This window comes from Rhagoletis pomonella, unplaced genomic scaffold (assembly GCF_013731165.1).
Source record: "Rhagoletis pomonella isolate Grant_MI unplaced genomic scaffold, Rhpom_1.0 Rhpom_scaffold_00265, whole genome shotgun sequence".
In the NCBI taxonomy this organism is placed as follows: Eukaryota; Metazoa; Arthropoda; class Insecta; order Diptera; family Tephritidae; genus Rhagoletis; species Rhagoletis pomonella.
The window spans coordinates 82,293-109,639 of record NW_023458819.1 but is presented as its reverse complement, the minus strand read 5'-3'; the positions used below and the strand labels follow the sequence as shown (position 1 = coordinate 109,639).

Sequence of the window (27,347 nt, the reverse complement as noted above, 5' to 3'; positions counted from 1 at the left end):
TTTCTGAAAGCGGCACCCTGTAAACAATAGTAAGAACCTCAAAACTACCCTCCCTTCGCTATACAGTTGCGATTTCTCAGTCTGACAAAATACAATAATGAGATTAGAAAGGCTAAGCGTAATAGGTTTAGGACCTTTTGTGAGAACATCTCATCGACTCCTGCAGCTGTCTTTTATATTAGAGGAAATGAAAAAAAATTTTCCAGCATTACATCAGGCCGAACACTCTAAAACAGGATCCCCTGCATTCCAGTCAGCACGCGTATAGAGTGGGCAGATCCACGGACACCGCGCTCTATGCCCTGACTACAGAAATACAAGAGGCCTTGACATCGAGGGGGTCTTCGATAACACTTTCTATTTGGGAATTGACGGGGCTCTTGAGAAACACAATGTTCCTGCAACCATCCGCTGATGGACAACTAGGCTACTTCAGACCAAGATTACCGAAACCGAAGTCAGCGATAGCGTCGTTCAAATAAAAACGACAAAAGGTTGCCTCTCCTTTGGAGCTTAGTTGTGGACGATCTCTTACAGATAATGACTGATGAGTCCTTCCACTGCCAAGGGTACGCGGATGACATAGTGATTATCGCTAGAGGTAAGTTCGCAAGTACGCTCTGCGACATCGTACAAATAGGACTAAACCTTGCAAAGAGATGGTGTAGGTTTAAATATCAATCCCTCAGCTATAGTACCCTTTAACAAGACGCAAACTCTCCAGGGGATGAGGAAATTGGCCTTGGATGGGGCCGTGATCAATGTCGCCACAGAGGTGAAGTATCTGGTGTTTATCGTGGACCGCAAGATTATGTGGAGCACTCATGTTGAGGCGGCCACCTCTCAGCTTACGAGAGCGATGACGGTGTGTAAACGTCTAGCGGTAAAATTCGAGGGGTGCACTCCGACGACCCTAAAATGGAAGTACACCATGTTAGCGCGATAAATAGTAACCAATGTGCAGTGGCTTGGGTTTCCAGGACTATTCTGGGAACAGTGAGGCCGACCCTCAAAATTTTAAACGGCTGGCGTGTGTTTGCATTACGGAAGCAATGCGCACATGCCCAGAGGCAGACCTGGAGGTAATAGTGAAACTTCAGCTAATACATATTTCAGTAGAACAAACTATAAAATGAACTCTACTTAATTTTGCGAGAGAGAGTTTTGGCAAAGGCAAGGTGCGACCAACTAGGGACTGGACAAACTAGATTTCCAGCTGTTCCCCGGGGACGTTAATAATAGGGTGATGGTTTTCAAAAGAAACTTCAGGATTCATATATTGGCAAGGCGACCTGGAGTATCTCTATTATGGAGAGTCACATTTAAGCGAACACACTACATCGGTATACCAATAGTCCAAATAAACCTCAATCACTGTGAAGCAGCGCAAGATCTACTATCACAAACAGTAAGGGATCTTCAGGCAGACATGGCGATTATAAGCGAACCTTATAGGTGTAAAGATGACTGTGCGTGGGTTGGCGATAGGAAACAGGGTGCAGCTATATGGCTCTGTGGTGGACTCGCATTTCAAGGAAGGCACAGCATGGGTGAAGGTTTCGTTCGAGCTAAGGTAAACGGAGTTAGCATTTTTAGTTGTTATGCAAGACCTAGCCTTTCAAAAGAAGAGTATACCCTTATGCTGCGTAGCATTGCTGAAGAAGCAAACGGGAAATCCCCGCTAATTATCGCCGGTGACTTCAATGCGTGCGCAACAGAATAGGGTAGCAGACTAACAAATAAAAGAGGTGAGCTGCTGCTTGAAACTTTTGCCCAACTCGGCGTATCAATAGTAAACAGCGGGTCCGCATACACCTTCCGCAAAATGGGAACTGGGTCAATTATTGACATAACGCTGGCGAGTGACTCCTTGGCCCAAAAAATAAATTGGAGAGTTAGTGAGGAGTATACCCACAGCGACCATCAGGCAATAATAATGAATATAACTCTGAGGCGACCCAAACAGATGCCAAATCTGACAGGCCCAAAATGGAAAGACAGTATGTTAGATGGAGAGGTCCTAGCCTGCATGATGGAAGAGTTCCAACACAAAGCTGGCTCGGTAGAGAGCGAGGTTGACCACCTGGTTCGTAACCTCGCATGCGCCTGTGATGCTGCTATGCTTCGAAGAGTGGTGAGGAAACAAAATTCCCCATGCTATTGGTGGAATAACGATATAAAAATACTTACACGTCAGTGTCTGAGTGCTAGACGTAGAATGCAGCGTAGCAGAGGGAGGCTAGACTTCAACGAAAACCTACAATCCCTAAGAACGGCGAGGAAGAGCTTAAAAAGCGCCATAAAAGAAAGCAAACGTGAAAGCTTTAAGAAAATATGCGAAGAAGCGGATGTAAACCCGTGGGGCACGGCCTATAGAGTAGTAATGGCAAAAACTAAGGGCAAGAAAGCACCGAGTATCACGTGCCCAGAAAGGCTGCGCGATATAATAACGACTCTATTTCCACAAAGGGAAGAAGTCGTACCAAACTGTACACGATACGAAATTGTTGATGTCCCAGTTATTACGGTTAACGAATTAGAGTCCGCATGCAAGAAGATCCAAGACGGAAAAGCCCTTGGGCCAGACGGAATACCCAACAAGGCTTTAAAAGCTGCAATTAAAATGAGGCCACATTTATTTGTAAATGTGTTTCACACTTGTTTTAATTAGGGCATTTTCCCGAAAAGATGGAAGGTCCAAAACGTAGTCCTAATACCAAAGGGAAATAAGCAATCTGGGGAACCCTCGTCCTATCGGCCCATATGCCTATTGGACACACTGGGAAAAATCCTCGAAAAAATTATTTGCAACAGGCTTACATCGATCGCAGAAGAGAGACGCTTTCTGTCGCCACACCAGTTTGGCTTCAGGAAATCTCGTTCAACCATAGATGCTGTTAAATCAGTGGTTGACATAGCCAAAGAGGCCATCGAAGGGAAAAGGTGGCGTGGAGGCAAAAAGGAATACTGAAAAACCCTGACGACTTAATGGGTATAGACTCGATAAGTGCACCAGTGTTTTTTATTGAATAAATAAGAAAACAAAAGCACCAGGTTTTAGTTTGAAATACAATTAAGTTTGGCGGTTTATTTAATAGGTATATTAAAATTCAAGGGGGCTTACAATATTACCTTGATTATGAAGTGGTGTGGTGGCGGAACGTCCGTAATCGCTGGTGATTGAAATCCAATAGCAGATTTAAAATGTTAGAAACTGAAGTCGAACCCTCTAAACGGTTTGAAGAGTTCCGTTTTCAGGGGAAATTTAACGAAAGTGCACTGACAGGAAAAGTGCAGTTTTTCTTTTTGTCTTGTTTCACATACGAATATGTATGTGTGTGCATCTGTTAAATTAACATTAGGGTGGTACACCCCATCATTTAACTTAAGTATTTGATTTAGCGTGGAGGCCTAAACATACCGGCCCCCTTGCTATAAGCAACGTCTTAAAGATGATTCAGCCACCACACCTTACATTTACATTCATTTACATTGTAAATTATGTTCTTTAACTTTGTGAATTCTGCCGCAGATTGGTCCTTGCCCGGAGATCTAGTCCGAACGTTCTCCGGTCCTCCTTGCAGTCTCTAGCTACGGGGAAAAAATGGAAGAAAAAGCTAATAAGGAAAAAAGGTGTAGTTGATCATTTAATTGCACTTTTATTTAAATTCGGTATGTATTCATGAATACTAAATATAAAATTTTAAATGTTTTGTCACATTTGGTGAGCTCCTGATATAATCAGCCCGAACATGGAAGCTTGCGCTAGTAAACCGCCGATCGTTGTTGGCGGAGTGCCACATACCATGACTTGGGCGTACACATCAGCGCCAAGTGTTAGTCGAGTGGGGGTGGCCCGATAGAACTGTGGATCCGCCAGACGCATAAATTGAAACGGCGTCGCTATCGTTGGGTCGATGTTAGGCGCAGGGCTGAGTCGGTTGTATCGCGTAACTAGCCTGGCCTGAGTATTTACCCGTTCCGCGACCCCGTACTTTCCTCGCAGCACGAGGGAACATGTTTTCGCGCGGGCGTTGCTGGTTTCGAGCTGAAGCTCCCGTGCTAGGTCCCTGTCGATGGTACTGCTGGGGGCGCAAGAGTCAATCAACGCCCGCACCAGATGAAGTCGGCCGCCTGACTCGATCCGTACAATTGCGGTTGGGGCGATGGCTACGAGTGAGCGCATTATTGGTGCTGGAACCGCGATTGTTTTTAACTTGCCTGTACGGAATCCACCCGATGGAATGCGTTGATGGTGAGGGAGGAACGGTCGCCACGTCGGTGTCGTGCGGCCCTTATTGCTTGCCAACGCGACGAGCGAAAAGGACGAGTTTCCGCGCCATCACGCTGGCTGCAATTACGCTTGCGCCAAAATGAGCGAAAAGGACGGGTTTCCGCGTCATCTCGGTGGCCAGAATTGGTTCCGCGCTGATATGAGCGAAAAGGACTAGTTTCCGCGTCATCTCGTTGACCGCCCGTTGGCTGTGTGTGTGACAGCACTGCTGGCCTGGGTCTGTCTGCTTCAAGTTCGTGCTGTAGTGGCGGTCGAAAATTGCGGGTTTTCAAGCCGCCGTCTGGTGGTGAAGGGATTATCTCTTCCCGTCTTTCCACCTCTTCTTCCTCTACCTGCTTCGCCCATGACGTCGTTTGGTCGGAAACGTGGAACGAAATCGCTCCGTCAGAGCCGTCGTCGTTATCGGGGTGATTTTCAATCGTTTCCCTTGGATCGCCTAAGTCTTCAATATGCAGGGAGGTATGGTGCTTTTCGTCGCAGCGGTGGCATCGGTCATTGCTTCCACATATTTCTATCCGATGGAATGGCGACAAACAGTTGGGACAGTACCGATGTATCAAAATCGCCCGCAACCTTTCCTCGGCGGATTTCCCTCGGTATATGGGGCAGAGTCGTACTCCGTGGTTGTTACCGCACAACCGACACGGAATATTAAAATTATCGACCCGTTTCTCGGTCTTAGTGCTGGTGGCCGTGAAGCGAGGCATTCTGTAAAGTTAAACCCCCTTTTTATGGCCGTATGCACAATTATGGTTCATTGTGTATTTTAAACATTAGCTGGGTGGCAAGTTATACATATATGCATACGCATATTTAATTGCTAATATGATTTACATTTCTTTTACTATTTTTATTTTACTTTATTATTATTATTATTTTATTTTTATTTTTTGAGGACTAATTCCATGCCCTGCAGTGTATAGTGGCTGAATAGTAATTCGCTTATCTCGTACAATAGGTGAGAGAATGGCTATGGTGTTTTTACCTTGGCCTCCCACCCGAAAGAATAAACAATTTCATTATTTGTTCGCATGGTGCGGAACTTCGCTGAATCGGTTCAACCGCAAGTGCTTGTGAATGTGCTTGGTAGTATCACAACTTAATGATTTATTTTGATATTACTAAGTTGGAGGGCACTTCAAAATTCATTAACTCATGATTTTATTAAAAGGAAATGCATATTTAATAAGCTCTGCTTTGTCCCGAGCAGATCTAAGTCGTTCGCCGGTATCGAGTTGCGTAGTAGATTTTCAGTTGACCGATCGTAGGGATCCTAACCCTGGCTGCGCTGTCAACCAAGAGCGTAAACTAAAATTTACGTTCTTATATTAGAGATGTGATTAGTCAACACATATGAGTATTCATAGCTACTCGGTACCGATTTAAAAGTATCCAATACTTTCGACACTCGGTGACAGACTATTAAACAACTTCTAACAAGAGCGAACGGCAGCCAACGTATGGAAGAAGTTTTAGAGGTAAAGCTCATTAGCGAACTTTGAGGCGGTATCGTACAAACTGCATTGAAATAAATAAGTCAATATAGATATGCATATATATATTTTTATTTTTATTTTTATTTTTGTTAAGAAGCTATGTACGGGACTCTTTGTGAAACAAAAATTAGATTAAAGAGAGTCAGTAGTTGTCGAAACTTTAGTAAAGTGGTCAAAGTTTCGTTTTTATGTGAACCCTTATTATTCTTTCGAAAAACCGGATGGGCCCGAAATTGTGCAACAAGGGACTGAAGTGAGTTTCTATTGCCATGGTAAAGTGCACTGAATAGGTATCGGTTACCAACACCGAAACTTTAGGTACCGAGTATTCTGGCAATTATGCACATCACTATTTTTTAAATTGACACTTTCATTGATGTCAATCGCAGCACATATACGAATTTCCTCAATGGCACGAGTGGGTACAATGCGGTAAGTTGAGTATTTTTGCTTGTAGTATTTTAATTTGATGTTTTTTTTCTTCTACTTTCAGCTTCCTTTGGAGATATTCCACCCAACACCTACATTCATCCAAGTACGGTATGTTTACAACTCGCAACCGAGTTCGCCTGAAGGATGAATGAAGAATTCTAGTATGCAGAATGGAAATTCCTCTCGGGAAAAGCCAACCAGTATTGAAGTATTGTGAAATATGCATTAATATAATATGAAGCTTTTATTTAAACCATATTGTTTTACTAATATCTTTTCGTTTCCATTTCAGATTACCCTCGTTTAAGCGGGCCACACAGGTGACATGGGGTGTTTGCTTAGAAAATAGAAAATGCTGAAAGGAGAAATCTACAAACAGGTGTGAAGAAGTGAAATATTTATATTGCTCCAACAACTCATTTCCCGGAACATCGTGAGTACTTTACCCTTCTATGACAAAGGTCCATAAACATCTCTTGCTGTGATATGTAGGAGAGCGCTGCATGAATGCATTCAAAACGGCGTATGAATTATTCATGTACAAAACGAATGCATGATTTTGGCTTCAAATTTTTTTTTTAAATTTGAGCGAATAGCTGTTCAGATATATGTGTCGACATAACAATATTCGAACAAAGTGAAAATAAATTGAATTGATATAAATGTCAATTTTTTTGTATGAATATCCAAAAATATTTTTTATTCGTACATATGTACAAACATACATATGTATGTATGTATGTATTGCTGCGCTCCTATTACATACGAAAAAAACTTGTTTGTAGAAAAAAAAACCTTTGCCGAACTGAGTTTGAACGATTTAAATGTTTTCCATTCATTCAGTCACATTCTTCCATTTAAAGCATCGTATAGGCTTACAAGTATGGAAAGCGCCATTTTGTTTGTTTACATTTGAAAACAGCTGAGATCACCTGATTTTCAATTCTCTCATTCTCCGCACAGAGTTACATTCAAGTTTCAGAAAAAACTTTAAAATGTAAATAAAAAAAAATTCAAATTCAATAAAAAAGAAATTAAAAATGCGTGCCAAGTCTTGCATTTCCAATAATAACGATAAATGTGTATGTTCCAGGCAATAATTTAAAATATTTGTGAAACTTATCGTTTTGCGCTAAAATACAACAATGTGTGTAAAATTCGTTGTCATTGCTTCTGTTTTGAATAACATATTCGTGCCTGCCGGTGGAAAAAATAGGTAAAATTGCATTTATTTTCAAGAAAACATATCAGTTAAAATATATTTCTTTCCAGAGCGACATACGGACAAGTAAGATGATAAATTTGTATGATGAATATCGCGGAAAAACTTTTGTATCAAAATTTCGATTCTAATTTGCATTTGAATTATGATATCAACAGGGATGATTTGGGACGTATTTTTTGAAGACAATATTCTTATAAATATTGAGATTGTTGATTTATTTTAGAATTAAAAAAGGTAGTTTATATTAAAAAATATATTTACACTAGCAGTATGTAAATTACTTTTATTCGGAATTGAAACGATTTTAATGAATATTCATGGTTACCATTAATAGTAGTATGACAGTTAGATCTAAATGCATATTTGACAAGAAAGATAGAATACAAGATTGCGCCGTCCTGGCGGCGATGACATATCTGTACAAAAAGTAATAAAAGTCGAATTGGATGTTGAAAGAAAATGTGAGAACAGCAAATTTTCTTAATATTAAATTTTTCGATAAGGAACGTGTTTTGATTGTGCTAATTTGTAATAGCCTTATTCATAAACAATAAAGTAGCTTAAAAAAGGCTTATAAATTGAAAAATGTTTGTAAACGGCAATTTAAAAAGCTTTTTAAAATTTTTATTTTTTATTAATAAGGCAATAAAAATATGTGATTTACAATAACTTTTAACAAAGGAAATACGAAATAAGGTGATTTTTGCGGAAGTGGGTATTAGTGAATTTCAGTGCATTTAAAGTTTCTGAGGTTTCGTTTACCTTTAGATCAGAATTGTCAAAATTGAGAAATTCAAAGTAGCGATACAATAATCATAGAAAAGAAGATTACGCCCTGCTGTGATGATGAGTAAATTTACCACAATGAGGAAGAATATAACAATTAAGTGAAAAAATTTTATTTTTACAAATTTAGTGAGCAGTAACGCGTTTCAAGAACGATATTTCAGACAAATCGTTTTGGCAAAAAAGTTGATAAGCTCCTGACGGCGATCAAGTCATTTCAACCATAAAATAATATTATTTGCAAGAACCATTCACTAAAATTTTAACTAACTTTATATTATTTATTAATTCCTTTTTGATATTCAGCAATAACAAGATGGAAAAAAAATTATAAACCAAAATTAGTAATATTTTTATGAATGTAGCTATAAAAGTTCACAGAGGAAACGCCGGAAAACAATGTATTGGCAACAACATAAAATTTATGGCAATTTAGATGTCAACAGAATAATAACTACGATAAAAAAGCATGAAAGAGGTGTGCGAGAAACGGTTAACAAATTTCTTATAAAATATTTTGATTTTTGCTGGGTGTAAATGAAAACTCAATGAGTATTAAGGAAAAGAAAAATTTGAAAATAATAAACAGAAAAAGAGATGGGTGCACAAAAACTTTAGTTAAATGTTTTTCCCAAATTCTTAAAAAGTAAGCAAATCGATTTTTTTTAATGTTACTTTACATCTATTTTCTTTTTTATGAATAAGGTCATAAGCATGTACCGTTTTTATAAATAAATCTTATAGCAATATGCTATATATTTATTTATATACTTTTTGGCTGGCGAAATATGTAATTTTTCAACTTAATAGAAAAGCGTATTTAACCACATTACTTTTTTTTAATATTGAATGGCGCAACACAACAACTTTTTTTGTTGCACGAAACCCTTGAACACGTGGCTGTCATCTATTTCTTCTGTTTCGACATTTCGGTATTTTGCATTTCTTTCATTTTGACGTCATTCGCATTGTCAGATTTTTGAAATGCGTTTTGGTTCGACATTCTGCTATTTCATAATTCTTACATTCTCATGTCATCCATCTTCCATTTCTTACCTTCCATTGCCGTTCGCATCGTCGAACGTGCCTGCCAAACACTGCCGCCATCATGCTTTTCAGTTTGGCAGGCACGTCCGCTGTTGGCAGGCACGTCCGCTGTTAGAAAGAGAATAGACAAAAAGGGGCATAGGATTCCATACTTGTAGGTATATACATAAATTTAAAAACAAAATGTATATTCATTACTTACAAAATTCCAAACGCTGGGTGTTTTGTATGTGAAGTAAAATATTCAAATCTACTGCACTCTAGAAGTTTGAATGAATTCATGCAGCCCATATACATATTAAGGGTACTCATTTAAAAGCGCAAAGCTCTCGCAAACTGGGCAAACTGTGCAATTTAAAACCCTCGCAAATGAAATGTCAAAATTTGTATGGAAAGCTATTTGCACAAAAGGGGCAAGTTTGCGTGGAAAGTTTGTCGCGCAAATTTGCGCAGTGTGATGTGCAACCCTCAATCAACTATTTTGCTCAATTTCATTTCGATTTGTGCTCAACGTTTTTTCGTAAGACTTAAGTATTTTCTTTTTCTACTTATTTGTAAATTTTTTGAGTACAACACATCGTTTCTTGGTGCTGAATCCAAATCTGGCCTCACATTTGCTCTAGCACTAGAATAATGAGATATCCTAACCTCAAAGTGCCAAAAACACGGTTTTTAGAGATATTTGAGGTTTAATAGTGAAAACATCAAATTATTTGCTCATTTCTAATCAGGGCATCATTTTCGTTGGATGCGATTCGATTTTTCTTTCTCGAGATATACCAGTTTTAATGTGCAGTACTTCGGCATTATGTTATGAAAAAAGTATCCCTTGATTCAAAAAAATTTGGTGCTTTTAGTGTGGTAAAACGCTTTTTTTCCAAGTTTTTGGTGCCTTTTGAAAATGAAAAGATGGCAACACTGCATATGTCTATATATTTTGTTGAGTAGGCATTGGTACCATATACTTCTATTGGGGCCATAAATTAGTTCTAATGTCTTCGAAGCTTCGAGATTCGAATTTGAGTCGAATTTTAGCTCCAAACTGGCGAATTTTCGAAATCGAACTTTGTGGTGCTGAAATTCGGATAAAAATCGATTTTTTTTTTTTTTTGTTTATAAACAAAAAACGAATTTCGTCTTTCTGGCGCATTTGCCAAAAATGTGGCTCGAATAGAACTGCTCGTCTTGTTTACTTAAGTATGTAACGTGAAGTTCGTACAAATCTCTCTTGCTATTATAGAGCACGAAAAATAAAGTACATTATACTTCTCAAAAGATTAGTTTCAGTATACATTTTCTTAATTTTTAATTTGTACAACGAAAATACATATAAATTTTTGGATTTTTCGCTGATATATTTTGAGAAAGAAATACTTGTTATTTGTTTTTACTTTTGGTTGTGAAGATAGGCTGCGGATAATTAATCACTTCAGTGTAAGTTCAATTGCTGGTCTCTTTTTCGATTTGAACTATCATTACAGACAAACTTTTAAATTCTGCAGTAAAAGCTTGTTGAAAATTTGAAATAAAATGCAAATTAAATCGAATTTGTATCACCATTTATCGAATCGAATAATTGAATGGTTGGGTGATATTCGACATTCGGCAGAAATCGAATTGCAACCTCCCCTCCCCATCCCTAATGCTAAATTACATAACTTTCGGTGTGACGGAATCACATGATTATTTTGTATTGCTTAGGTACGTATGCTTCAAACATGCGCTTTCGAAGCTACTCGTATCGAAGATTCGGTAACTGGAATATTTGCCATTTGAGATGTGGGATTGCGTAGGGCGTTGAGAAGTGGAATTCGCGATGGTTGTTACGACGACTTAGATGATGAGACAGAGTTGCTGGGTTGTTCCTCATCCTGTTCTCTATATGGCGGCAATAAGACCAATTTTACTAATGGCCTTGTGACTTGCCCTCTTTCGGTCATGACATCCACGACTCGTACTCGGTTATCCGAACCTGGGTGTAGGTTAACGATTCTACCTAATCTCCACTCGTTAGGTGGTAGGTTGTCCTCCTTAATAACGACGAGGTCTCCATTTTTCAAGTTGGCTTGTGGGTATTTCCACTTATTGCGCTTTTGGAGTTCCGACAGGTATTCTGTTTTCCACCTCTTGCAGAACGTATGGTGTAGAGCCTTCAGTCTTTGCCAACGATTCACAATCGACGCACGGTGTTCATCAGCGTCGAATTCAGGAGGAGCAAGAAGGTGCCCGCCGACTAAGAAGTGACCTGGAGTAAGCGGCTCTAGGTCTGAGGGTTGGTTTGAAGAGGGACTGAAGGGTCGCGAGTTGAGGCATGACTCAACTCTGCATAGAAGGGTCGTAAATTCCTCGAATGTATATTTATGGTTAGAAGTGATTTTTGTGAAGTGGCATTTAAAACTTTTGACTCCCGCCTCCCACAATCCACCCATGTGGGGAGCTGCGGCGGGAATGAAATGCCATATAAGCATTTGATGGGTGTATTTTGTTATGGTGATCTTAGCGATCGCGAAGCTCCGACAAAGTTGGTACCGTTGTCGGAGTAAACATTTTTTGGGCAACCTCGCCTCCTCACGAATCTTGCAAATGCTGCCAAGAATGATTGTGTGCTTAAATCAGAGGTGGCTTCCAAATGGATCGCCTTGGTTGCAAAGCACACAAACAGACATACGTACCCCTTACACACCCTGCAACCTCCTCCGTTGTAGTTCTTTATGGACTGGACTATAAGACGAGACAAGTTGCTATTATATGGAAGGATAATTGGGTGGCGCTCGTTATAAGCGAGATCTAAAGATTTTCCAAGGCGACCACCTGTCCTAATTATATTTTCCTTGTCGATGTATGGGTTCAGGGACAAGATTTCACTTTTTGGACTTATTAATTTTGCCGATCTCAGTGATGAGTACTCCTGACCATAATGCTGCTTCTGGCAGATAATTATTAAGCGTTGAGTCGTTGCTTTGATTTCATCAGCTGAAATCGAACAAGATTCCGCTTGAAATGAAGCTCTAGTGTTACGGCGAGTCCTTTGGGAAAATCTCAGTACGTATGATAGAACTCTCAAAGCTCTCGGTAGATCGGAAAATCTTTCAAGAATATCATTACTAATATCGACTGCCGTGGTCGCATGAACCTGTACCCTTTTTTGTTCTAACTGTGTCTTATAGTCCTTTTCCTGTGTGGGCCATTGTGTTCTTTCTTCTTGCAACCAAGAAGGACCCTCCCACCACAAGGAACAGGCTACCAATTCTTGCGCACTAATACCCCTGATAGCTAAATCTGATGGATTTGATGCTGAATCCACATGGAGCCAATTTTGGCTTCCAACTTTCTCAATGATTTTTGTTACGCGATGGGCAACAAATGTTGACCATGAGCAGGGAGGTTTTCGAATCCAGGCTAGGACAATAGTCGAATCTGTCCACAGATGTGTGGTAAACTGGCCTAAAGTGAGATTGCTAACGATCGATTCAACAAGTTCTGCAAGCAGAACAGCACCGCACAGCTCCAATCGTGGTAACGAAATAGTTTTGACCGGTGGCACTCTGGACTTAGCCAGCAGAAGATTGACAAATACCTCTTCCGCTTTTTGAACCCGAAGAAAAATAGTGGCTGCGTATGCCTTTTCAGAGGCATCGCAGAAGCCATGAAGTTCTATTTTATCTGTAGGAGAAAAGTATACCCAACGAGGAATACGAATTTTGTCGATGTGGCAGTAGCTCTCTACAAAGTTTTGCCAACGGTCGGACGATGCAGTTGAGACAATTTCGTCCCAACCTGTTCCTTCCAACCAAATGTCTTGCATTATAATTTTTGCTGTAACTACAAATGGCGCGAGCCATCCTAATGGGTCAAATAATTTTGCAATAGCCGAAAGTATTGCTCTTTTTGTAAAGCGAACCTCAATCTCCAATGGTTTGGCAGTGAAATAAAACTTATCAGAATGGGCGTTCCATCTGATGCCCAATGCCTTGACGGTACTGGTGTCCTCAAAATCCAAAAAATCTACGTTTAGAAGGTGTGATTTGGGTAATCCTTCCAGTATTTTTCGCAGTTGGATGTCCATTTTCGTAGCGGGAATCCAGCAGATTGTAAAACCATTGATACCTCGTCTTTAGCGTTGATGGTAGATTCGATGGTGTGTCCTCCTGCTAAAACATCGTCGACATACATACATTTTTTCAATATATCTGAATACAGGATATAAACTCTCTACATCGTCAGCTAATTGAAGTAGGGTTCTAATTGCTAAGTAAGGTGTGCAATTAACACCGAAGGTAACCGTGTTCAGTTCATATAAATTAATTGGTTCGCTTGAGCTTTTTCGGAAAACAATACGTTGATATTTGGTTTGATCAGGGTTTAATAAAATTTGTCGATACATCTTTTAGATGTCGCTGTTAAACACATATTGAAATAGTCTCCACCGTAATATTAAAATTGTCAAGTCACTTTGCAGGACTGGACCTGGGTGGAGGATGTCGTTGAGACTGACTCCGTTTGCAGTCGGACACGATGCGTTAAAGACTACTCGCACTTTGGTGGTAGTGCTTTCCTCTTTCCTGACAGCATGATGAGGTAGGAAGTAATTCTCACATTCGTCTCCAGGAATATGTTCAGGAATCTGAGTCATGTGTCCCAATGTCTCGTATTCAGACAAGACCCTGTTTGTAAAGGTGGATCCTTTGCTAAACGCGTTTCGATTCGAAAAAATTGTGAGCAAGCGATCTTAAGTGACGGTCCTAATCGAACGTTATTTGGAAAATCCTGTTTGAACGGCAGTGACACAATATATTTGCCTGCTTTATTCCGTTTAGTCGTGCTTTTATAAAGTTCCTCGCAATAGGTTTCATCTTTGTTGTAGGTCTTATTTCTTGGGATATCTTCCAATTCCCAAAAGGACGCTAAGCATTTGTCTAAATTTATTTCGCTAAAAAATGATACGCACTTATTCGCTGGGGTACTTGTGTCAGTTTGACCGGTGAGAATCCAGCCGAAGACGGTTTCCTGAGCAAGAAGAGTTCCCAGTACGTCTTTCCTGATACCGCCTAGCATTATTTGTGCGTAAATGTCTCCACCGAGGACAAGATCAACTTGCTCACTTACAAAAAATCTGTTGTCTGCTAAAACTAAATCTGGAAACGCTTGCTTAGTCCTAGCATCGATTTGGCAAGTCGGCAGATTTCCAGTTAATTGTGGTAATACCAACACGGTGGTATCTATATTGATCAGTGGGTCAATTGGTGACCGCAGTTGTATGAAACACGCCTCTTTTACTTGAGCTGAGACCGTATTATTTATTCCGGATACTTGAGCTTGTATCCTCCTCGAGGGCAGATTAATCCTACGCTTAAGTCTTTCAGTAATGAAAGAGCACTCCGATCCGGAATCTATTAGAGCGCGGGCCGAAAAATTTGTATTATTAAAATATATATTGACTCGGGCGGTCCCTAATAGAATTCCTTTGTTGGTATTAGCAAAGCAGGATTGGACATTTTGGGTTGGTCCTTTGTTTGCTTTGGAAGCATCGTGTCTTGCCTGAGCTTGAGCAGAAGTTGACGCGATGTTCTCTGACCCATCGGATACGTTTGTTTGATGCCTTTGGTTCATAGTTGCTTTTGGCTGAAATGCTTGAATGTGAAGGAGCGTGTGGTGTCTTTGGTGACAGACGCTGCAATTAAATGAGCATGTACACCTAGTCACAGTATGTCCAGAAGATAAGCAATTCAAGCAACCATGATTATTTTTAATGAAGGCGATTCTGTCTGCCGTTGTGATTTTAAGAAATTTTTGGCATTTTGACAGTTTGTGATTATTGCCTTTACAAAATTTGCACAGAATCTTGGCTACGCTTGCTTGGTAGGCCCCGTGCCTTTTCTGAGTTTCATTGTTTTTGCTATTTTGGGGCTTTGAAAATCGAGGGTGTTTTACAGCTTTAAAATCTGATATTGTTTCAAGTGTTTGAAACCTATTCGAGAGGAATTTATCCATATCCTCCCACTTGGAAATTTCAGTTTTATTTTCAATTGTTTGTTCCCAAAGAGCCAATGTACTCTCTGGCAATTTCGTAGAGCAGAGATATGTAACTATGGCGTCCCAATTAGATACGTCAATTTGATGACATCGCAAAGCCGATAAACAATTATTAATATTTCTTTGTAACTTTTTTAATGAGGTACCGCACTCACTTTCTACTGACTCTAGGTTAAAAAGAATTTTTATCTGAGAATTCACTAGAATGCGTTTATTCTCGAACCTATCACATAGGTTTTTCCATGCAGTATTGAAGCCCTCGTTTGTAACATCACATTTGCTAACTATCTCTTTGGCCTTCCCCTGAGTTTTCTGGTTCAAATGAAACAACTTTTCTACAGGAGTGAGGCGCTTATTATTGATATAAATGGCCGTAAACATTTCACGGAATGTAGGCCACGAGAGATAATCGCCTTTGAGCACATCCATATCACACGGTGGGAGATGGATGTTGTGTTCTCTGGCCGACATATCCTCGGTATCTTTGTCACTTTTGGCGAGCGTCGCATGGAGTTCTGCCATGATCGACATGCAGCGCAGATAAGTAGAATAGGTACGTATACTTAGCCTTCACTGAGGCTGATTTTGCTTCTACCGCACCTGAACTTAAATACTCTTCGTACGCTATTTTTGCTTTCCTCCACATGGCTTTCAGTTCCTCTTGCTGGATGGCAAGAGTGTATTTTGTGTGCTCTGTTTCAGTCATGCTATTGTAGTCGGCCTCAAACTCAGGCACAACATCAGCTAATCGGATAAATGTTTCCATTTTTAAGATCCTAATGAAAATAAGTTACGAGAGCACTACGAAAATGATAACTTTCCCAAAGTTTTAAGCGAATAAACCACCACAATCAAATAAGTTAACACCGCAATTGAGGTGCAATTTCGCACGGAATTCAAATTATTTATTAAATATCAAGCGTAATATATGTATGTAAATATATGTATTTATGTATACTCGCGTACACTAATGAAAATCTTCTAAGATTACAGGAACTGATACTCGCCACCCAACTCTCAGCGAAATATTTGTGTATAAATGTGAAATAATTCAACTGTGCTACGCAGATATTATTTTTGTTGATTAATCGTTCAAAGTGATCTTGTGGATGCAGAATTGCAGAAGTTAAAAAGTGTCCCAATGTGAAACCAAATGTGTGTAACAGGTGCAGTCACAAGTGAGGTTATGTATCCTCAGCTCAGTGAATTGTTGTTAGTGCCGATGATTTGACCAATAAACAAATGCTTGCAACACGATTGTTTGAAAATATTGAAAGCAAACTCGATGTGAAAAATAATAAAATCGATGCTTTGCAAATTTGAATAAGTGATTTTGAAAACACGAAGTTAAATATAATTAAAACAAGTAAGAAAGTCCAAGTTCGGGCGGAGCCGAACATTAAATACCCGGCGCAGGTACCGCTACATGGTAAGCCGCTGTGTATAAATTTTGAGTAAATTAGCGTCCTTAAATTTCGAAATATTGAAGTTTCAAGCATTTCTGAAATTTGCCGTTATATGAAAAGTGGTCGTAATTTGAATCAGATTCCAATAATTTTCAACGTTTTGCTTCTATGGGGCAAGCACAATAATCATACCGAGTTTGGTACAAATTGGTAGAACGGTTACCGAGATACATATATGTGATCATAAGTAAGCGGTGCCACACCCATTTTCAAAAATTTTATCATAAACGTATTTCTTGGTAAAGAATTGTTGCAAGCATCAATTTTGAGTAAATTAGCTTTAATATTTATTGATTTATCGAAGATTTCGTATTTCTCCAAATTACCGTTATATGGGAGGTAGGCGTGGCTATTGTCCGATTTTAAAAATTTTCGGCCATTTGGTATGCTGTAGCAAAACTAACAACTGTGCCAAGTTTGGAAGAGATTTGTGCAGCGGTTACCAAGCTATACACATGTATCCATAAGTGGACGTGGCTACGCCCATTTTCCAAAAATGTATAATATTCTTATTTTTCGTCTAAAAATTATTGTAAATATCAAGTTTGAGTGAATAATCTTCAGTAGTTACTAAAATATCGCAGTTTTCGTATTTCGGAAAATTACCGTTATATGGGAGGTAGGCGTGGTCATTGTCCGATTTTGCCCATTTTCAATACCATCCGTCCTACGCTCGAAAGAAGTGCACGTACCAAGTTTCGTTAGGATATCTCAATTTTTACTCCAGTTATCGCGTGCACAGACGGACGGACGGACGGACGGACGGACAGACAGTCACCGCTTAACGGATTTCTCTTTTCATTCTGATCATTTATGTATACATTTGTCTATATCTATCTCGATTCGTTTGCCTGTTACAAACAACCGTTATGTGAACAAAGTTATAATACCCTTGTGCACAAGTGCGCTCGGATATAAAAAAACTTGTAAAAAGTGTGCTCGCTATAAATTAAGGTTACACTAACAACTGAGGTGGTGTTAAGTACAGAAAAATTTACTCTAACCCACACTTGTGTATAGCTGCAGATATTTGTTCACAACGTTATTTACTAATTAAGAGCGAAAGAACACAAAAAGTGATATCAATGCACTGATGATTTCCACAAGATCACTCGCGATAATTTTGGATATGCGCAGGGTTTTTGGTATTTTAAATATTTGCCGTATTACGTATACGAGAATGTGCAAGAAATTTGAAATGTCAACCACATGCCTTTGAAACTCCTGAATGTTTTTTAATGTGGTGCTGGCGCTTAATTTGGGTGTTGTGTACTGATGTGGTACGTTCCCGACTTATGGTAACTTCACGCTAGTGTTTGTGGCAATTCTCCAGCTGATGCTGGCGGACGGTTGTATGCGCAGATGTAATAATCTGGAGATTTGTGACCGCTAGTGACCCTTGACCGCTGGTATATTCAAAGAATGGCGCCTTTGTTTAGCTGCAGTGGACTGTATTTGCTTTGCTCTGGTTAATTATAGTTCCTGGCGAAGATGGACCATGAAAAACCCTGGCGACTTAATGGGTATAGACTCGATAAGTGCACCAGTGTTTTTTATTGAAAAAATAAGAAAACAAAAGCACCAGGTTTTAGTTTGAAATACAATTAAGTTTGGCGGTTTATTTAATAGGTATATTAAAATTCAAGGGGGCTTACAATATTACCTTGATTATGAAGTGGTGTGGTGGCGGAACGTCCGTAATCGCTGGTGATTGAAATCCAATAGCAGATTTAAAAAGTTAGAAACTGAAGTCGACCTCTCTAAACGGTTTGAAGAGTTCCGTTTTCAGGGGAAATTTAACGAAAGTGCACTGACAGGAAAAGTGCAGTTTTTCTTTTTATCTTGTTTCACATACGAATGTGTATGTGTGTGCATCTGTTAAATTAACATTAGGGTGGTACACCCGATCATTTAATTTAAGTATTTGATTTAGCGTGGAGGCCTAAACAAATACTGTGCTGTTATAACGCTAGATGTGAAAAACGTATTTAACACTGCGAGCTGGCAGCACATAATGGAAACCCTAATCAAAATGGAAGCCCCGAATTACATTATCAGAATAATTAGGTGCTATCTCTCCGAACGGGAACTAAAGTACCGGAGCGACAGAGGAATAGAGGCGTACAGTGTTTCCGCGGGGGTACCCCCAAGGATCCGTTCTCGGGCCTCTCCTGTGGAACTTAATGTACGACGAGGTTCTATCCATCGATTTGCCTCCTCGGGCAAAAATAGTAGGATTCGCAGACGACATAGCTGTAGTAATAGTAGCGAAGCATATACAGTATATTGAAAGGAAAGCCAGCGAAGCTATAAAGAGAGTGAAGGCATGGCTATCATCAAGATATCTAGAACTCGCTGATCACAAAACAGAGGCAGTATTGGTAAGTAGCAGAAAGGCCATAGAGACAATAAGACTCAGTGTTGGATCAGAAACTATAATATCAAAGCCTGCAATCAAATATTTGGGGGTAATGTTTGATGGCCGTTTAAACTTTAAGGTCCACCTGGAGTATGCAGCAAAGAAAGCATCGAATTTACAGGCATGCTTATCTAGAATGATGCCAAATATCGGCGGTCCCAAACATAGTAGAAGGGTATTGCTTAGTAGAGTGGTCAGCTCAGTCTTACTCTCCAATTTGGGCTGAAGCAATGAGCCTAAAATATCATGCGAAGATACTCACATCTGTGTATCACCTAAGCGCACTAAGGACTACTTGTGGATTCCGAACCATATCTGACGAAGCATCCTTCGTAATTGCCGGACTGATTCCCGTAGATATCCTGGCAAAAGAGATGCAAAGAGTGTATAAGCGGGTATCTGCGGGAAGTACCAGTTTAAAAGATGTCGCTCTATGGAGATCTGGCAAAAGCGTTGGGATGAATCGGAAAAGGGTAGGTGGACTCATAAGCTTATTCCATGCAATAAAAACTGGCTGGAAAGAGCCCACGGAGATTTAAACTACTACTTGACACAGTTTCTTTCGGGACATGGCCCCTACTGAGAGTATCTAAAAAGATTTGGGCATGGAGATTCCCCATACTGTCCGACTTGCACAGGCCTTGCTGAAAACGCGGAACACATAGTATTCTTTTTCCCTCGCTATGCCCCTGAAACCCGAAATATACTACAGGGTAGCAACATTGTAGACTACATGTTAGAATCAGCAGAGAACTGGCATAAAATGTGCGCACATATCTCTGGAATTCTTAAAGATCTAAGGCGATCTGAACAAGCTAGAACCGGTTAAATAACGTAGCGAGCCTGCTGGTCAACCAGCCCCGTGAGGTAATACCTTAAATGGCAGAGCCACGGGGAGAGTGGTTAGTGGAGAGGTTTTAGTACGCAGGTGTAGCTGTGAGGCTGCAAGTCGTACATACTACTATTCCGGTATAGTAGTACTCATGAGAGTTCCCTCTTCACGGGCGTCATCCCAGAAAAAAAAAAAAAAACTACATCGGTATACAGAGGGCCAGACTGAAGCTTTCGGTGCCCCTGGGAATCTGCCCAAGCATATTTCTAGCGGAGTTCTATGTCATCTTTCTGTGTGCTGAGATTAACATTCGAAGGAATTATCGAAGCGATAGCATACTAATTGCAAGCGTTAATTAGGCGGCTCCTAAGGCTCTCTCATTTTTCGAGATCAAGCTCTCTTTGGCTTTGGAGTGCGTACAGAAGATTAATGCTCTCGCTGAGTATAATTATATGCAACTGTTATGGGTACCAAGGCACAGGGGAGTCGAGTGGAATGAGAAAGCGGATCAGTTGGCCAGAATGACCGCTGTCTCAACCCCGATAGGACCTGAGCCCTTCCTTGTAGTGGGTCCCCCAACAGCACAAAGTAAGAAAGTAAGTGCTCAGAAAGGAAAATATCAATTTAAGAGAACTGCACTAGTGTAACACCATAGGTCTACGTCAGGCAAAAAGTTTAATATGAGGGTAAGGGCAGGGCCTCTTACCTGACTTGTGTAATTTAGGAATCTGGCCTAGTGACCTGTGTCGCTTTAGTGATGTTGCCAAAGAGACTCCTTCTTCTGTAGTGCGAGGCCGTTGCACATAGGAGGGCGAGGAGCACAAACACTCTCAACCCTCGGGATCTATTATGGAATTTATAGAGCCTCTAGGGCTAGTTAAGGTATTGTTATGAGCTAAGGGCACAGCGATTTAAGCAGCTGACAGCTAACCCTCCTTTAGGGAGATTATTTTTCTTTTTCAAATAAAATGGGTTTACATATAAAAGGCGATTTAGCTGTTTTACAGAGTACCAGAAAATTTAGTTTTACCCTCTCCTGTGCAAAATCGTCTGAACTTTTTTCGGGGCGCCCATCGCGATACGATCTAATGTACACCCCCTACTTTCACAACTAAAAATCCACAGTTTCATAAGCTTTCAGTAAAATTAGTAACGAAACCCTTTAAATAACACCGCACACACGCAGTTTACTGCTGATGCAACATATCCTTTGCAAATCAAACTCTTGGCAAATAACAACGCGTTCCAGATGAAATTTTGTGAAACTTTTAAGCGCTCACGAGCGAAAAAAATGCTTATTTGACTAAAATGTAAGCTAAACCGTAACTGGGTTGCTTATCCAAGGGATTTACTTGTTAAATTTACTATTTCTATACGAAGGACTCCCGCACACCCACACAAAATGCAGATGCAGATTCACGGAAAATACTTTGTATGCAAAAGTGATTGCAAGTTTTTCTCTGAACCAACTAATGTAGGTAAGTGAGTGTGAGTGGGAGTGCGAGTATGTGTGTAATTGTGTGGGATAGAGTTAGAGCAATTGGACGTGAGCGCTGAATGTACAGAGTAAACACATACATAAATGCAAACAAACGTAGATGCAAACCATGATTCAATAATACAAGGTTAGATAATTATTGACAGCTGCGGTTTGACACTCCCTTACAAAAGGTTGCATTTACGAAGGACAGAGAAAGGGCAAGAATGCAATCCCTTGTTGCAAAAATGGTAGTAGAAAAGTACGCAAAGTAGGCAATTTGTAGTGAAATTCCTTTTGTAAATTCTAATGTATTTGCAGGAAATCTGGCATTTTAAACGAAATGTTGAACGTAATATGGATATATCTACGTGAATTACGTAATTTATATGCTATTTAGCCGTATATAAACTGCAAAATGACTCAAAATTAAAATAAGACTACTATGAGATTGATGTAAACATCCAATGCTTATGTTTTCATCAGTTAAATATGCTTCATATGCATATACAAATAAACATATTGCACAAAAGCTTGTACTTTATTTCACGCCAAAGCTACACTGTTTCCATGTAAATTTTCAAAGAAGCAACACGGTGCCTCTGCTAAGGGAGCGGTACGAGAGAGACAACTGTCAGTTTATCGAACCTTGTATTATTGAATCATGATACAAGGTTAGATAATTATTGACAGCTGCGGTTTGACACTCCCTTACAAAAGGTTTCATTTACGAAGGACGGAGAAAGGGGAAGAATGAAATCTCTTGGTGCGAAAATGGTAGTAGAACAGTACGCAAAGTAGGCAATTAGTAGTGAAACTCCTTTTGTAAATTCTAATGTATTTGCAGGAAATCTGGTATTTTAAACGAAATGTTGAACGTAATATTGATATATCTACGTGAATTACGTAATTTATGTGCTATTTAGCTGTATAAAAACTGCAAAATGACTCAAAATTAAAATAAGACTACTAAGAGATTGATGTAAACATCCAATTTAAAAACAGTTTATGTTTTCATCAGTTAAATATGCTTCATATGCATATACATATAAACATATTGCGCAAAATCTTATACTTCTATTTCACACCAAAGCTACACTGTTTGCATGTAAATTTGCAAAGAAGCAACACTGTGCCACTGCTAAGGGAGCGGTGCGAGAGAGACAACTGTCAGTTTATCGAACCTTGTATTATTGAATCATGGATGCAAACATAAAATGCAAAGGTAATGCAGCGCATACCTGAACGACCGACTAAGGAGACGACGGCTGCCGTTGGAGCTCTCCCCTAACTGGAACTGGGTAGCCAAAAGTCAGACGCGTCTCTAAACTAATGTACATACATACATACATTTTTTGTGTGTACAAATGTATTTACATATACAGATTTATCTAAAGCCGTATAACTACAGTGAATTCATTTGTGGAACGACTCTTTAAATACTAACTCCTTGCCAGCGAATAAACTTAGTTGTGTGAATATAATCGTACACACATACTCAAAAAATATATCTTTGTATGCATTTCCTGTATGTTTTTCGTTGTTGTTTGCTTTTTCGTTAACTTTTCAGTTTTAATTTCTACACTGCGATGGCACAACTTCGCTTGGGAACGTTGCGTTGGCGGAGACCATTTTGCATTTGCATTCGCATCTACATTTGTGGCGCAACTGGACCTAACTAACAGTATTTGGTAAGTCTAAGTTTACATAAACAGACGTGGAAAAAAGTACGAATATTTTAAAAAGTAATTAAGGTGAAGTTAGAAAGGCGAGAAATCCCATGGAGTGGAGGATATCTTTTGCGTAGATTCACAGAGAATGGTTGCAGACAGATAAATCTCTGTATGCAAATCGCACAAAGCGAATATTTAAGCTACTGTAAAATGCTTGTGACATAGCACAAAGGTGAATAGGTCAAAGTAAACGGTATTTGTTGCAGGAGATTAATGATAACTGTGAATTTCGTGGAATGTTGAAAATTTAAAAGCTTAAATGAATTGTGTTGGGTATGATTGTGCCATTGAAAACGGAGTAACCAAAATCATGTAACGGTATTTTTGGAAAAAATATCAAAATTCATATTTTCAGGGCGAAGGAAAGCTCTACTCTGTCTTTCGAAAGACTAATTGAAAGGTCTGCGAACGAGGAGGTTATTCTCTTTGTCTTTTAGGCAATAAACAAATATATACTTTTTTCTTTTTAAAACAATAAAAAACAAAAATTAAATAAGAAAACATAAATAAAAAAATTTCTAAAAACTACTCACATTTATGAAATAAATAATAGTATTGTATTAAAAACAAAAAAAATTCAAAGAAAATTACTTTAACAAATCAAAAAATATATAAAAAATAAGCAAAAATAAAACAAGTTCCCAAAAATTATATGAATTTAAAAAAATACTTTTTTCTTCAAACACTAAAGTCTTAATATTAAAAATTCAAATAACATTTGATTAAAAAAGAAAAAATTTAAACCAGTTTCTAAGCATTAAATAAAATTAAAAATAATTTTCTTTTAAGACAATAAAATCTAAAAACTAAAAGAAAATTCAATTAAAAAAGAAAACAAATTTAATTAAAAAAGGAAAAAATAAATCAAACAAAATTTAAAAAATTAAATGATAAAAAATATATATATTTTTCTTTTTAAAACAACAAAAACTAAATTTAAAAGAAAATAAAAAATAATTAACTACCGATACACGATTGGTAATTCTGACCTGGCACGATTGCCAAATCTAGGTTGATGCTCGGGCTTGTAATAAGAAATTCCAAAGAATTTCATTATCTGTTTGCCCTCAAAAATTTAGACTTCTCCTTTGTTAGATCCAACCTTGAGTACTGTAATATAAACTAGGATCCTCGCAATAGCGAATATTCCTTAAGAATCGAAAAAATTCAGAAACGATTCACCAGGTATGCCATTCACCGCCTGAATTGGAATGGTAACGTGCCTGAGTATAGAAGTTGGTGTCTCTTACTCGGGCTGCCAACATTAGAGACGCGTAGGAAATTTTATTCCATAATGTTTATAAGAAACATAGTGACAGACCGTAATAACTGCCAACTTCTGCGGGGGTTAATTATTTTTAATTGCCCCACATGTGATCTAAGGTCATCTGATACATTTCGTCTTCCTTATTGTGGGACCAACTACTCTTTAAATGAACCGATCAATCGCTGCCTTAGGCACTCGAATGAGATAGGCAGTCAGTTGGACTTTTTCTCGAAAAGTAGGGATAGATTTAGGACTAAATTAACTGCACTACTTCATAGCCATTATTGCTTATAGTAAAAAATAATTAAAATTACTAACATAGTTCAAGTAATTTATATGTGTTCAACTAATTGATGAAAAAAATAAATCTATATATATAAATCTATATATATAAAAATGTTGTGTTCGTATGTCACGGTCGTCAAAACTCGAGAACGGCTGAACCGATTTGAATAATTTTTTTTGTTGTATTGTTCGGTATAATACCAGAACCAATGATATCGCAAAAAATTGGAGGGTTGCCACCTATTTGAAAATTTTTAAACCCAATTATATTGATAAAATAAATAAATTATTACAATATGGGTATCAAATTAAAGAGGTTTAAGAAAGATAACTGCTGGAAATATTTTTTATGAGAGTTGCCACCTATTTGAAAATTTTAACTCAGTCAAATTGATAAAATAAATGAAATGTTGCAATATGGGTACAAAATTAAGTAGGTTTAAGAAAGATAACTGCTGGAAATGCCTTCGAGGAGGGTTGCCACCTATTTGAAAATTTTAACTCAGTTAAATTGATAAAGCAAATAAAATATTGCCATGTGGGTGTAAACTAGAGAGTTTTAAGAAGGCTTACTGACGAAAATATGTTTGAAGAGGGTTGCCACCTGTTTGAAAATTTAACTTAATTTAATTGATAAAATAAATGACATATTACAATATAGGTATCAAATTAAAGAGGCTTAAGAAAGATGACTGTAGGAAATACTTTTGAGGAGGGCTGCCAACTATTTTTACTTAAGCTCAGTTAAATTGATAAAATAAATGAAATATTGCAATGTGGGTATTAAACTTTAGATTTTTAAGAAGGATTACAGCCGAAAATAAGTTTGAGGAGGGAGGGTTGCCACCTGTTGGAAAATTTGACACAATATAATTGATCAAATAAATGGCTTATTACAATAAAGGTATCAAATTAAAGAAGTTTAAAAAAGAGGCTGTAGGAAATATTTTTGGGGAAGGCTGCCACCTATTTGAAAATTTTAGCTCAGTTAAATTGATAAAATAATTTAAAGATTGCAATGTGGGTAATAAACTTTACATTTTTAAGAAGGCTTGCAGTCGAAAATATATAGGAAGAGGGTTGCCTTATTACAATAAAGGTATCAACTTAAAGACGTTTAAAAAACATGACTGTTGGAAATATTTTTAAGGAGGGTTGCCACCTATTTAAAAACTTGAACTCAGTTAAATTGATTAAACAAACGAAATATTGCAATATGGGTATCAAACTAAAGAGCTTTAAGAAGACTTACGGTCGAAAATATGTTTGAAGAGGGTTGCCACCTGTTTGAAAATAAAACTCCATTAAATTGATAAAATAAATGAAATGTTACAATATGAGTACCAAACGAAAGGTATTTAAGGAATCTTGATTTGGAAATACTCTCAATAGAATTATGCAATATATAAATGTAAATATTACATAACTGGTTCGAAACGGAAAGCGTTTGGGAAAGCTTTATAAGAGAAATTTTTTGTTAATGTTTTCACTTATCTAAATCCGGATAGTTAAAACGAAGAGAGAGTTTACAACATCTTATCAAACGAAGTGATCATATTATCAACTAAGATTTGGTATACAAATTACGCACAGAAAAAAATTTATAAATAACAACTGATACAAATGAAAAAATTATAAACAGCGTAACAAAAACATAAAAATATCCCAAGAAATGAAATAATGAAAACTTAAAATTTGTATCACCATTCCCTTACATTAACACAGTTAACAGTTAAATTTTAATCATAAACAATTTCGTTTGGGGTCGCAATAGCCTACTAAGTATATTCCGAGTAAAGAAATTTTTAATAACAATAGTTAATATTATTATGATTATTATTATTATTACTATTGCGAACTCCTATTATATGCGCAAACAGACATTCTCAAATTAAAGCTAAAGCAGAAGGGCATTTACGATCGCATGATGCAAGTGTTAACATAATAAGAGCTGCGTGTAACTTCTGGCGTGTGCCGATGACATCGACATCATCGGTAACAAAAACCTCGAAGTCTGTTCTGCTTTTTCCAAGTTGGATAACGAACGATAACAAAATCAAATAAACAGTCAGGGCATTCGCACCTTGGCACCCACGTCACTGTTGCCAGTTGTAATTTCGAGAAAGTAAAGAATTTCGTTTACTTGGGAACCAGCATTAACACCGATAATAATGTCAGCATATAAATCCAACTGAGAATCACTCTAGCCAAAAAGTGCAACTTTGGACGGAGTAGGCAATTCGGGAGAAAAGTTCTCTCTCGACGTACAAAAACCACACTCTATAAGTCACTCATCATTCCCTAGCGGGTTTATGGCGCAGAAGCTTAGACAATGACAAAATTCGATGAGGCGGCTCTTGGAGTATTCGAAAGGAAGATCTTACGAAAGATTTACAGGTCTCTCCGCCTTGGAGACGGGGAGTATCGCAGACGATGGAACGATGAGTTGTATGAGCTTTACAACGAAATGGTCATAGTGCAGCGAATGAAAATACAGCGGCACCGTTGGCTTGGACAAGCCATTCGAATGGGATTCGATCCAGGTCTGAAAGTAT

The 27,347-nt window shown here is 38.3% G+C and overlaps 1 long non-coding RNA gene across 1 annotated transcript; it reads left to right on the top strand.

Annotated features, from left to right (window-relative positions):
* The first annotated feature begins 6,167 nt into the window (after window positions 1-6,167).
* On the top strand, window positions 6,168-6,890 carry LOC118750485. Its single transcript, XR_004994401.1, has 3 exons — window positions 6,168-6,222; window positions 6,284-6,430; window positions 6,515-6,890. It is a non-coding gene; the product is annotated as an uncharacterized LOC118750485 (long non-coding RNA).
* The last annotated feature ends 20,457 nt before the right edge of the window (window positions 6,891-27,347 follow it).